The following is a 13,293-nucleotide window of genomic DNA, read 5'->3' as shown; positions in this document are numbered from 1 at the left end:
GAGGCTCCTCCCACATCCACATCCACGTGGCCCATCTCCGACCTCCTTCCCGTCTTGCTCAAAAGTCACCTTCTCCATGAGGCCTTCCCTGGCCACCTTGGAAAAAACTGCAATCCTCCCCCCATCCCTCACTATTCTCTTTCCTTCCTTCTGTTTCCTCCTTAGCATCGAACTTCATCTCTACATGGTATCATCCAGTTACTTGCTTTGTTTACCACCTGCCTTCCCACATTCAAGCAGGCATCTGATGAAACCAGGATGTTTGTCTAATTTGTTCACTACTGCATCCACAGTGCCTGGCCTGCATATATATATATACGCTAGCATGGAAAAATGTCCAAGATCTATTACGTGAAAAGAGCAAGTTGCAGAAAAGGAGATCTATTCTGGATGCTAACAGCAGCAGATGGAGATACACACACAGTTGTGGACCCCCGCCCCACATCCGTGTACATACATGCACACCCTCACATACACAGAAGTGTATATATTCCTAGAAAGAAGGCCTGTGAAGAGTAATCACCTTTAAGGAGGGAGAATTAGGGATTTTTACTTTTTATTCTACTCTCTCCTATACGGTTGCACTATATATACGTATGTATATATACACATGTATGTATATAATATGTGTATAAATATACATTCCTTATCATAACAACACTGAAAAGCCACCAGAACCCCTTTTCCCTTGTAAACCCTTTGTGTCACCCCATGCAGGTGACAGGAACCCATAAGCCACAAAGTGGGGAGGAGCAGAGACCAGATTTAAAAATACCCTGCTTCTCTTCCTGAGAGGGCTCCCCACCCCCTCTCCTGCGGAGCCAGGCTGCTGTCCATCTGTCCAGGTCACACCACCTGGGAAAGGGGCTTGTGTGCCGAGTAGGATGCTTCTGTCTGCCCAAATTTTTACGCAGGCCGGGAAGCCATTTGAAAAATCTGCACAGATGAGCACAGATTCACTCGGGTTCCTGCCCCTGAATTCTTCACACTCAGGCAGCCAACAAAAAACCGCTAGAAATGCAGAGAGGTTAAAACGCCATCGGGAGAATAAACATGTCTCCAGCAGGCCCATGGCTGGAGCAGACTGGCTCTGAGCCAGCACCAACCTGCCCTTCGTGGAGGTCCCCACCCCGCCCTGCGAACCCGGAGACCAGCAGAGCCCACTGCTCCAGCTCAGGCTGTCACCATCATGGGGTGCTGGTCCATGCACTGCGGGATGTGAGCGGCATCCCTGACCTCTACCCACTAGGTACCAACAGCACCCCTGGAGTTGGACAACCAAAAACGCTTCTGGACACCGCCCAAGGTCCGAGGGGAGACAACTCAGCACCTCTGAGAACCACGGGTCTAACTACTTTTCTACGTCAGCAGGTGCCCAGCGCTTGGCAGCCAAACAGTTATGCAGTGAATTCACTAGGAGGACCAGTCTTGTTAGCTGGAAGTCCCGGAGCCTGGGATTCGGTGAGGTGGGATGCCCCCAGGCTGATGCTCACGGCAAACTCAGAGCCAGCAGGTGCTTGGGGAGGCAGTGGGGGAGCAAGCTCATTCAGGGCCCAGACTGGCATTTATTTGCCCCCTTGGGTCCTATGGCAGAGATGGCTGTGAGGTCACCAAAGCCTCTTCTTCCTGGACAAGCAGCGGGACTACAGTCCCAGCCTCCCCTGCAGGGAGGTGTAGCCGAGTGGGTTGGAGTGGGAGTGGAAGTGATATTCATAACCTCCAGACCCGGCCTAGTAAAGCTTCCCATGCAATCCTCCTCTCTGTGTCTGTCTGTCTGTCTGTCTGTCTCTCTCTCCCATAACCACCAGCTGGAGGTGAAACCCTCCAAGCCCGAGAAGATGGCAGAGCCACAAAACGGAAGGGGCCTGGGTGGCTGAATCCTTGCGTGGAAGGCCACTCGTGAAAGACCCCACAAACACCAGTGTGCGAGCAAGAGGTCAGCTTCCGCTGCGGTAAACCACAAACCAGCATGGCTGATCTCCTACAGCAGCCTTCCCTAACCTTAGCTGAATCAGGAACTTTTAGCAAGTCACCTGAGCTCTCTGAGCTTCAGTTTCCTCCTCTGTAAAATGGGCGTAACACTGATACCTCCCTCATTTAGTTGTTGTGAGGATCAACTGAGAGAGTCCTCGACGGTGCCTGGAACTCACTAAGCCTTAATGAAGGTTGCCTCTTTTATGAGTGGGAGGAACAACTACCACTGAATTCCTGCCCTTTCCAGTATCCCTTTTGTGACTTCTTTTCTGAGTCACACTCAATCGCCTGGGAAAGAATGATTTGCCCCAGTCCCCACATGCCTTAGGGACATACTGAAGCTTTAGGGAAACTTCTCGTAGTAAGGCTAGGGACCCTTATTTTATCACACAGTTGTCCATGCAACTCCTAAGTGTCCTGGCCCCTCCTTACCGAAGACACTACTGAGAGGCCAAGGTGACCTTGAACAAGAATGTGAGAGGACCCTACCCAGAGTCGTCATCCGTAGGCTGTCTTCTGCTTCTCCAGCCCTGATAAAATTAAGCAGAATAAAACCTAAAAGCAGGGGTGCCTGGGTGGTTCAGTCGGTTAAGTGTCTGCCTTTGGCTCAGGTCATGATCCTGGGGTCCTGGGACTGAGTCCTGCATGGGGCTCCCTGCTCGGGGCGGGGGTGGGGGGGGTGGGAAGCTTGCTTCCCCCTCTGCCCCTCACCCCGCTCATGTGCTCGCTCGTGCGCACTCTCTCTCTCATACACGTGTACTCTTTCTCTAATAAATGAATAAAAATCTCTAAAACAATATCTTAAAAAACCTAAAAGCAAACACATAATGAGAACTTTGGCACTGAGCCGTGGACACTCTTCCTGGGCCTGTTCTGTAACTCAGGATCACAAAGAGAGTGGCTGTGAGTCAAGCCCCAAAGACCCTGACTCCCCTGGCCAGTGTGGGGCACCACACAGAGAGGGAAGGCGGACCCCCTTGCCCACTCTGCTTATTCTTCACCCACCTGTTTGTGGGCGAATAATGCCCTCGCCTAAGGCCGTCTCTAGAAATGATTGCCATTACAAGCCAACTACATCCTACTTTAGTGTGGGGGCTGGGGGCTAGGCAGAAACCCAGGGGAGCAGTTTTCACATCAACTTACACATAGGGAAAGAGAAAATTACACCCACTGAGCATCTGCTATGTGCTAAGTATCCCCTCACGCATATCATCTCACTCCTTCATGAAGGCAGAAGCCACATCTGTCGCGTTCACTAGTTTCCCCAGTGCCTAACAGTCTTAGGCACATAGTAGGTGTTCAATAAATACTTGTTATCTGAGCTTACCATGACCCTTACGTACTGCTCTGACTTCACGTGTAAGTTGCTCCCTGCATTAACTATGTGCTGGCCACTTTCACCTTGCTCATTCTGGCCCCAGGGCCTTTGCACTTGCCAATTCCTCTGCCTAGAATGTTCCTCTCCCCGATCTTTGCTCAGCCGGCCCTTTCTCAGCTTGTATTACCAGCTGAAAGTGATGCTCCAGGCCCTGTCACTGTACTGTTATTATTCAGGTGCTGATTTGTCTCACTCCAACTACCATGCCAGCATCAGGAAAGCATTAATCATTTCTGCCTTTCTGCTACTTCTCCAGCAACTAGGCACAGCACCTCAACATAGCAGGGGCTTGATAAATATTCGAGGCTGTGTAACTCAGTGACCGAGGGCCCAGGTTCTGGACCCAAATGACCTAACTTGGAATCCTGATCCCAGGACCTGGGGCACGCTACTTCTCCCAGCACTGCCTCAGTTTCCCCATTCATAAAATGATGGTAATTCCTACGTCACAGTGCTGCTATGAGGATTAAATGAGTTAATTCACGCGAAACCCTCAGAGCAGCGCCTGACATATAGGAAGTGCTGCGTATGTGTCTGCTGTCATCGTTAGAGACAGAATGAGCCACCTCAAGGTAGATCTTAAATGTGTCCAACAGACAGGAAAGGCAGGCTCAATGAGATGAAAAGGTCCTGCTTGAGATGATTCAGCAACCACGCTCTTTTGGACCTGGCTCTCTGACTTCTAAGCCAAAGCTATTTTCACAAGGTTTCCCTGAGATGTAGGGAAAGAAAGGACACTCAGCCCATGCCCCACAGTCCCTGGCCTTTCAAAGACTAAGCCTTCTCCTGCTGACTGGCAGCTCTGGGTTGGAGCAGTCAAGAGAAGGCAAGGGACAGAAGGGCTTTCCGGAAAGGATATTCTTGGTTTCTGATTTCTTCCATGCGCCAGCCTTCATCTCGCAGCCACCAGGTACTGGCCTTGGCTGCTAAGCCCCGCTGCTTCTCGCCAGCATGAAGGCACAAGGCAAAGCTGAACCGGACCTTCACTGGCTCCCCTTTCCCACTCCTAGCTAGGGCTCTGCAGGGACATGTGTGGTTGGATAAATCCCCAGCCCCCTGAGGCTTTCCCCCATGGGGATTTGCCTGGAGTGAGGCTCCATCGAAAGGCACCAAACTCATTAACCAGCCACGCAAATGGAGTAAAACACCCCAGGAGCCCTGGCAGCTGGCCTGGTCTTTAAAGGCTGCCACCAGAACCCAAAATGAATGTTTAAGATCCAGCCAAGTTTTACCGCCTGGGTGGAGGGACTTTGGCAGCTCAAGGAGCTCTCTGGAAGAAAGGTGAGGTGGGGGTGCCCCTGCAGGCTCTGTGCTCTGCCAGGAGACCCCAGGGTGGCACGTGTCTGCTTCCAACTCCTGACTGCTTGGCTGGAGTTCCACCTCTGCCCACATCCAGGTTCAATGCCCTCCACCGAGCCCTCACTAAGGGCCAAGCACTGTGCTAAGCACATTACATACTTCATTTCCCTTTGTCCCCACAACACCCTAGGAGTTGGGGGGCTGAAATCTACAGACAAGGAAATCCTCATTCAGAGGAGTTTAGTAGCTTGCCAAGATAGAGAATTGCCTTTACATCTAATCCATGAGCACTTCCTACATTATATTCCACTGAGTTACTTCTTTGGAACCCTTCTGCCACGTCCCTGGCCCAAGCCACCGTCCCCTCTCCCTTAGACCAGCGCTGTAGCCTCCCAGAGGGTCTCCTGGCTCCCCTTCTTATCTTCTGACAACCCCATTCTCCATTCAACAGTTGGAGGGATACTTTAAAACATAATCATAGCACTTCCCTGGTCAAAACCCTCCAAAGGCTTTTCGATACACTTAGGGGAAAAAACAAAAACAAAAAAAACGAAAACAAAAAAAACCCGAGCTTCTAATCCTACAGGCTCTACTCGACCTGCTCTGTGCTACTCTTCCAAACGTACACTGCCTTCTATGCTCTAGACATCTTGGGGTAACATGGGAGAGCAGATGAGCTGTCTTGTTGCTATTCAAAGTGTGGTCTTCAGACCCCAGCATCAGTGTTACCCAGAGCTTATTAGAAATACAGACGCTCAGGTCTCTTCCAGACTTACTGACTCAGAATCCACATCTGACAAGATCCTCAGGAGATTCACACGCTCATCAAAGTGTAGTGGTTAAGGTGAGGAAGACTTTGGAGCCAAATAACTTGGGTTGGAAGCCTGGCCCAACCACTCACCAGCTGGATGACTTGGTACCAGTGACTGGTTACTTCCTGCGTAGTGAAGAACTCATCTCATCCAAAGAGAGATCTTGGTCCATGCCCTTGGCTCCTGGGAGGTGATCTCCAGGCTCCCGGAATATCCAGCAGAGATGTCTTTGTTCGCTAAGGGCTCTAGCCACAGACACTGCGATTTACGGTGAGAGCTTTGGGGTCCCCTGGAAAAACTGATGACTAGAGGTATTAGCTGGACCTCCAGGAGATGCTAGGTCGGCTAGCTGAGAGTACAGGATCGAGCCCCAGGTAAAAACGCTGGACACCAAAAGCTCGGTGAGCTCCCCTCCTTGGCAATATTCTGTGCCTACTGCACATTTAGCCAGCAGGAGGACATAACACCATCCATGACTCCATGGGGACAAAATGGCAGGAAGCTCCACATCTGGACCCCTTCTGGACTCCGTCCCGTGTGTCCCTTTCCTGGGCTGATTTTAATTTGTATCCATTTGCCATCATGAAACTGCAGTTCTAAGGAGCACCTGCCTGAGTCCTGTGAATCATTCTCGTGAATTACTGAAACTGCACGGGCACGGGGACCCTGCATTTCTAGCCAGCTGGTCTGAAGCGAGGGCAGTCTTTGTGGAGACCAGTCCCTCCGACTTTGCAAATGACTCAACTCATTGTCATTTTGTTCCCTGACCTTCAGTCTCCCCAGCTGAAAAATGGCCATAAAGCACATCACACCTTCTATGTTTATCAAAAGATGAAATGAGATAAAGAACACACAAGAGTTTCATGATAAACACAAGTACAATGTCCCCATGGTTCAGTCAAGGAAACTGAGGGTGACAGAGGCAAAGCCTCTGTGCACAGTCAGGGGCTGAAGCTCGGTCTGGCTGACCTGAACATCTTCATGACTGGCTTACGCTTTCTGGGAAGGGAGGGACAGGCGTAGTGCGGCCAAGCCCTTAGCAACCTGCTAAGGAAGTCATGGGACCTCTGGGGGTAAGTCGCCCGCCGCCATGCCAACGCTCTCTACTGCTTCTCTTCTCTCCTGTCTTTTTTGGGATTCACATGACATGAATATTAGGCTCTGTGATATTGCTCCATAGGTCTCTTTCTTCCCCTTCTGTTCCTCTTTTCCCCCCAATCTTTCATTCTGTTGCTCACAGTACATAATTTCTCTTCATCTGTCTCTACGTTCCCTAACTCTTTCCTCTATCACCTGCATCCTGCCATGGAGCCCATCCACTGAATATTTTATTTGGTACCATACTTTTCCGCTGAAATTTTCCACTTGGTTCTTTTTTTTCTATCTTCTGTTTCTCTACTAAGCTGCAATAGTCTCTATCTTACCGTTCTTTTCAAGTGGATTCACCCTTCCTTCTTGGAGCACAGCTATGATAACTGTTCTAAAGTCTTCGTGTGACCATCCCACCATCAGGTCATGCTGCGGTGGGTGCGTGCCGATTGTACTTCCTCTGAGAATTTGCAGACTGCTGGTTTTTCGTGAATCAGGTCGTTCTGGATTGTATCCTGGACGTTTTGAGTATTATGTTATGAGACTCTAGGTCTTGTTTGAATCCTACTAACTATACTGATTTTTTTGGCTGTACCAGACCACATGTTCTAACTTGTCTTCTGGGTGCTGTTAGGCCAAAGTCAGTTCAGTTTTCAAAGTCTGTGCAGGGAGGGCTCTGCATGTCTGTCCCTCATTTGTGTCCGCCGGGGCTCAGCTGCAGACCGGGGCGGTAGTCTACACTGTAGTTCAATCCTCAAAGTCTCTCCCATACCGTTTAGGGTCATATCCACTTTATGGGGGCAGCTCCGGGGTGAGCCCAGGAGTTCATATATAAATTTACAGGCTTCCTCCTGAAGCTGCCTCCTCTCTGCAGTATTTCCCACACTCTGGCTCCCAGGGGCCCACTTTCATTACCCTCTGTCTAGAAAGTGGAGGCTTTCGTCTCCCCACTCTGCCGCTTACTTCCTGTGACTGGGTCAGGAGCCAGGTGCCCACTGCCAGCTCCTCCCACACACTGCCAACCCCAGGGCACTGCGGGGAGCACAGACCAGTCTGGTTCTGTGGCTGAGTTGGCACAGCTTTAGTGTCAGTCCCTGGCTCCTGGACGCTGGACCAGCTGGCAGCTTTGGGGTGATGGTGATTAGGAGAGGGTCCGCTCGGGAGGCGACCACAGGCAGCTGGGCCCAGCTATTCACCTCCAAAGGGCCAGCATTTCAACTCTTACACACGCTGGAATTATTAAAACAACAGGCATGATTTTCCAAGGGGCTACTTCTGGGACGGGCAGGTCCATGTGCTGATTTGCCTTTTATTTCCACGATAGGAATAATCTGCTACATTTTACACAAGACAAAGTCCAGACTCAGAGAGGTGGAGTCATCGGCTTGAAGTCACATAGCTGGTTAACAGTGGGGCCAAGATTCAAACCCAAGTCTGTATAATTCCAGGGTCCGCTCTTCTATGGCGAGGCCCAACACCACCACCACCACCACCGTCATCATCACCATCACATTTGGTATTTATTGAGGACGAACTATGCAGAAGGCACTGTCTAAAGCTCTTTATATGATGTACTGAGGTTGGAAGAGGAGGAAATTGAGCTACAGGAAAGGATGTCATCTGCCCAAGGTCACATACACCTGTTGAGTGGTAGAGGTGATATTTGAACCAAAAACTGCATCTCACTCCAACCCATACTCTGAGTGGTCATGCAACCGTTTCTCTAGCAGGCAGAGCCGGGCCCCGTGCCCAAGAACTCACATGGGGAGAGAAGACAGAGGCTGCGGGGAGGCTGCAGGGAGAAGGTGAGGCAGAGGTGGGCTGAGGCCAGATGCTGGGGAACATCTGTGCCCCAGAACAAACCCATAGCATCTCTCCATCTTGAGGGAGTTTCTGGCTCTCGCAGAATGGCTATGCGCCATTCAGACTGGCTTTCTCCTCTCTCTTCTGCTGGAAACCCTCCGCTTCTCCACCGTCCTGCTTCTCAAACCCCAACGCTTTTGCAGCAGAGAACGCATGTCCTCTGGTGCCCATTCAGCCCTGAGGTCTTCCCAGGCAGGCAGGTGGCAGCATTGCTCCTGACCTCCCCTCTCCTCCTCGCCAGCCTCCCCACCCATCTCATCTCACCAGCAGATTCAATTAACCAATTAGATGCTGGAGCCGCAGAAAGCCAAGCAATTATGGAAACAGACCAGGTGCCTTGGAACTCACTCTCACAGAGGGGCCTGGGAGGCCTCCAAGCAGACAGCGGGGTGGAGAGGGCAGCAGAACTGTGTGGGCAAATGCTGCCAACCTGGGCTGGGCGAGAGAACCAACTGGAGAGCTGTGAAAAACACACCCCTTTCCTGAAATACAGATGCCCTGGCCGATTCCATTGCTTTGGACTGGGGCCTGGGCATCAGGATTTTTTTAAAGTCCCAACATAATACTAATGAAAGATGGGACTGGAGGCTAGTTGATATGCAGGGGTAAGGATTACTGCTAGAGTCTGATTCCTTCGAATGACTGGCACTCACCCAGATGCACTTCAGGGGTCTTCTGTGTATTCACTCCCCAAAGGGTGGTCTATAGACCCATAGAGCTGGCATCACCTGGGTGCTGTTGGAAGGGCAGAACCCTAAGCCACAGCCCAGGCTGACTGAATCAGAATCTGCATATTAACAAATCCCTAGGAGATGTTAAGGATGAACGCACCGCACTCTCTAGTCCTAGGTAGACACACTAAAGTTGGCAAAAAAGCTAGGAGTGTCGGTCATTGCCCTGGTTTCTCTTCTTGGGTATTCCGCAGCTGCCTGTAGAAATTCCAACAGGACAGGTGGGCAGCAGAGCATGGGGCTTCCATGCGGACCCCTGTCAACCTATTAGCTCTCAGGCTGAAGGATGAGGTTGGCCTCAATTTCTCTCCCAGACCTCAGTTTCCCTTCTGGGCTGGAGGCCTGCCTGGTCTCTCCTCACTCCCTACAAGCTTCTGCGCCCAGCTCACTATCACCTGCTCACTCCCCAGACAGGGTCTGGCATTTGCAGCATACCCTGCTTTTCTCCATCATAACCCTTAGACCAATTCACAATGACGTCATGATTGCTGCGGCCTTTAAGTGATGTTCATCTGTTCCCCCCACTAGCATTAAATGCCATGAGAACATGCGTCATGAATTCTGGTTCTCTGCTGAATACACAGCACATAGTAGGTGCTCAAAAAAATTTCAATCCATGGAGACTGACACTTGGTTGGCTCCTGCCCCAGGAAACTGAACCCTACCCACTCCCACCCCTGGCATCATTGGCTGCCTCTGTTCTGCTTTCTGTCTCTATTAATCTGTCTACCGAAGGCACCTCATATAAGTAGAATTCTATGGGATTTGCCCTTTCCTAGCTGGTTTATGTCCCTTAACAGAATGTCTGCAGGGTTCATCCATGTTGTAGCATGTGACCATTTCCCTCCTTTGAAGGCTGAATAGCAGTGCTCTGAATGGATAGATCACATTTTGTTTATCCGTTTATCTACCTGTTGATGGACACCTGGGCTGCTTCCTCCTTTTTGCTACTGGGGATAACGCCGCTGAGAGCATGGGTGCGCCAATGTCTGCTTGAGTCCTGCTTTCCATTCTTTTGGGGATATACCCAGAAGGGGAATTGCTGGATCACAGAGTAATTCTATTTTTAATTTTCTGAAAAGGCCTCATCAAGCTGCATTTCTTTTTTTTCTTTCTTTTCTTCCCCCACTTCCAAGAATAGCCCACTAACCTCAGTGGCCCATTCTACTTTACTTTCCTGGAAGGCCTCTGGGCTGCACGTCACTCTCTCACGAGCTGAAAAGCAATTTTCCCCCTTTTTTTAAACTTCAGCTGCAGAAATCACCTGATTGAAAATTGCAGAAGAACCCTCAACCCCCACAGGAACGGAACTGCTCAGCCAGCCAGCCCGCCAGCTAATTACAGGCTTTTACCAGGATTCTCGGCAAACGCTCCAAGCACAGCTCAACCTTACTTTTGTTATGAAGTGTTTGGAAACAAGCTAATGGGCTAGGTATCAGATCCTTAGCCTGGAGGTGACAGCTCTTTCCCTAGCGGTACATAAAGTTAGAACATCACGGATTCGAATTCGGCACAATTGTAGCCTTGCCCAGATAGATACCAGCTCAACCTGGATTTCTTTTATCACTGTGGTCAGTGCCCTTTGGGTGAAATGCCATCCCAGCTGCAATTTCCGAACCCTGACTGAGCACAGAAATATCTGGGGTGCTTTAAAAATACACATACACAGATAGAAAGACAGAGCTGACGTCCCCAGCTCAGTCGGCTTGGTCAGTCTCCGGGGGTGGGGTCTGGCCACTGGTAGCACTTTATTTTATTTTATTTTATTTTATTTTATTTTATTTTTTTAAGATTTTATTTACCTATTAGAAAGAGAGAGAGAACACATGAGCAGGGGGAGAAGCAGAGGGAGAGAGAAGCAGAGGGAGAGGGAGAGGGAGAAGCAGGCTCCCCGCTGAGAATGGAGCCAGAAGCAGGGCTCGATCCCAGGACCCCAAGGTCATGACTTAACCAACTGAGCCACCCAGGCGTCCCTGGTAGCACTTGAAAGCTCTAGCTAACTCTCAAGCACAGCCCAAGTTGAGCATTCCTTACTTAAGAAGGAAGGAAGACCTGCTATCCTTCCTTCTCTCGAAAGAATATTTTCAATGGGCTTTAGCCTGACGAGAGGTGCCCCTGAGCTGGGGGCACGAAACCCCAACATTTACAGAAGAGCAGCAGGTGTTCCGGGCCTTGTCTGATGGGTGCAGCTGGTGACGGCCACCTGAGGTGCGGTGGGGTGAATGAGAGATATATGGGGGGGTGGGGGTGCTCCTCCAGTTTGAGGCTTTTGCCTGATGGGTTTCACATATGGGATTCAAGGAATTAAAAAAAAAAACCTCTGAACAGAAGGCAAAATTTTCTGTCCTTCAGGGTGTTTTTCTGGGAAGGGTACTCCAGAGTTCTCATCACATCCACAAGCTCTGTCACACGCCCCTCCCCCACCACACCCTGCCCCGCCCCCCACCACACAGAACCCGGGCCTTTATCACAGCCCAGCAGAGGGTGGTATATAATGCAATTATTAAAAATAAAGAGCTAGGTCCATCCACATTTGCATTGACCTGGAGGGACTGGACACATTCAGTTGTCAATGAAACAAAAGCCAGTTTCAGGGTGGTGTCCATAGGACGGTCCGCCAAGCGCCACAAGAGCAGGGGCTGTCTGTTTTGTTCCCTGCTATAGTCCCAGCACCCGGAAACAGTGTCTGGCCCCGAGAAAGTGCTTCATACGCACTTTCAGAATGAATGAATAACTTCCTAAAAGAGCTGAATCTTCTATATGCGGATGATGTTTGTGTGAATGAGGAAAAAAGTGTGAAATAAGGCCTACCAGGATGTTAAAGGCGGTGACCTCGGGGAGAAGGGACTGGAAGGGGGATGAAGAGAGTAACACTGCCTTTCAGTAATAGTTCGCGGTTACGTGTTTGCCTTGCACGAGGCATGGTGCTCAGCACAGATTATGTCTTGTTGTCCTCTGATCCACATAACAGTCCTTCAAGACATCCTTGTGTCATTACACCCATTTTACAAATGAGAAAATCTAAGCATACAGATCTTGGTCAAGGTCACCAAGCCCAGATCCACGCCCTGGCTCCAAAGCCCACGCATTTAACCCCTCTGTTCTTCTGATTCTCCCTCTAAACTCCTCTTTGGGTTGTGTCACTCACTGTGACCAGCTTGCGCTACTTTTGTCCTAAAATCTTAAGGAAAAGATAAAAGTGTCAGGGCTTTCCTTCTGGGCACTTGATGCCTGCTTGGGATCCCCTCCTGATTTAATGTGCAACATTAAGTCCTTTCTTCTCAGTAGGGACTTGGGAGTCGATACTCCATGCCTGGATCTTATCTTGGTTCAATAGAGTTCCCACTGCCTGCTCTGTACCACTTAAAGATTCAGTGGACTCGCGGTCCTCTACTTGACCTGAAACCTTGGGGACAGTGGGACCCGTGGATAGCAGCCATCCCAGGCTGCAACAGATAGGATTGTCATACCCGCTTAGAGCAGGCAGCCCCTGACTGGATGCAGACTCTCTGGGTGACAGGCCCTAAGAAAATCCAGAACCAACCTGCCTCAGAGGAGTCTTGGAGCACAGAGCATTTGCAATCTTGGTGATGAGAAGCAGTGAGCCCATGCAGAGGAAGCCTTGCATGAAAGGATTTTTTCAGCCACAGCCTTCTTTCTTGGGAGACAGGCAGCTAAGGGTTTTAGACTAGATCTAAACAGATTAGGCCTCCAATTACTCTAGAACATGACTCCTCAGTGTGAGGTCAGGTCCCCAGTGCCAGCACTACCTGGATGTTTGGGGAAATGCAGACCCCTTCGTCTTTGGAGCTAGGAAGACCAGAGCTTAAATCTTGACTCTACCAGTCTGAGACTGGGTGGATTGCTTAGGTTTTAAGCCTCAGGCCCCAGCCCTGTAAGCTGATGAGGATGATGCTGATTTGACAGCGTGAATTATGATGCATATGAGCAATAAAGTAAGTGAAGCCCCTGCTGGGAACAGGACACAGGAAATAATAAACCATTACTTCTATTAACTTGACATTGTGGGAGCCAGCTTCTAAAATGGCTCCCAATGATCCCTAACTACCAGTACTCAGGCCCTTCTGTAATCCCCTCCCCTGGAATGTGAGCTAGACCTAGTGGGTTGCTTCTAATGAACAGAATA

The 13,293-nt window shown here is 50.1% G+C and overlaps 1 protein-coding gene across 5 annotated transcripts in view; it reads right to left on the bottom strand.

Moving 5' to 3' along the window:
* Window positions 1-13,293, bottom strand: part of SYT17 (synaptotagmin 17) — a 107,670-nt gene that overhangs the window by 15,206 nt on the left and 79,171 nt on the right. The gene's annotated exons all lie outside the window — the stretch shown is intronic.

Source organism: Ursus americanus, chromosome 2 (assembly GCF_024610735.1).
Source record: "Ursus americanus isolate L20-20 chromosome 2, mUrsAme1.1.p, whole genome shotgun sequence".
Taxonomy (NCBI): domain Eukaryota; kingdom Metazoa; phylum Chordata; class Mammalia; order Carnivora; family Ursidae; genus Ursus; species Ursus americanus.
This window is presented reverse-complemented; position numbering and strand designations above follow the sequence as displayed.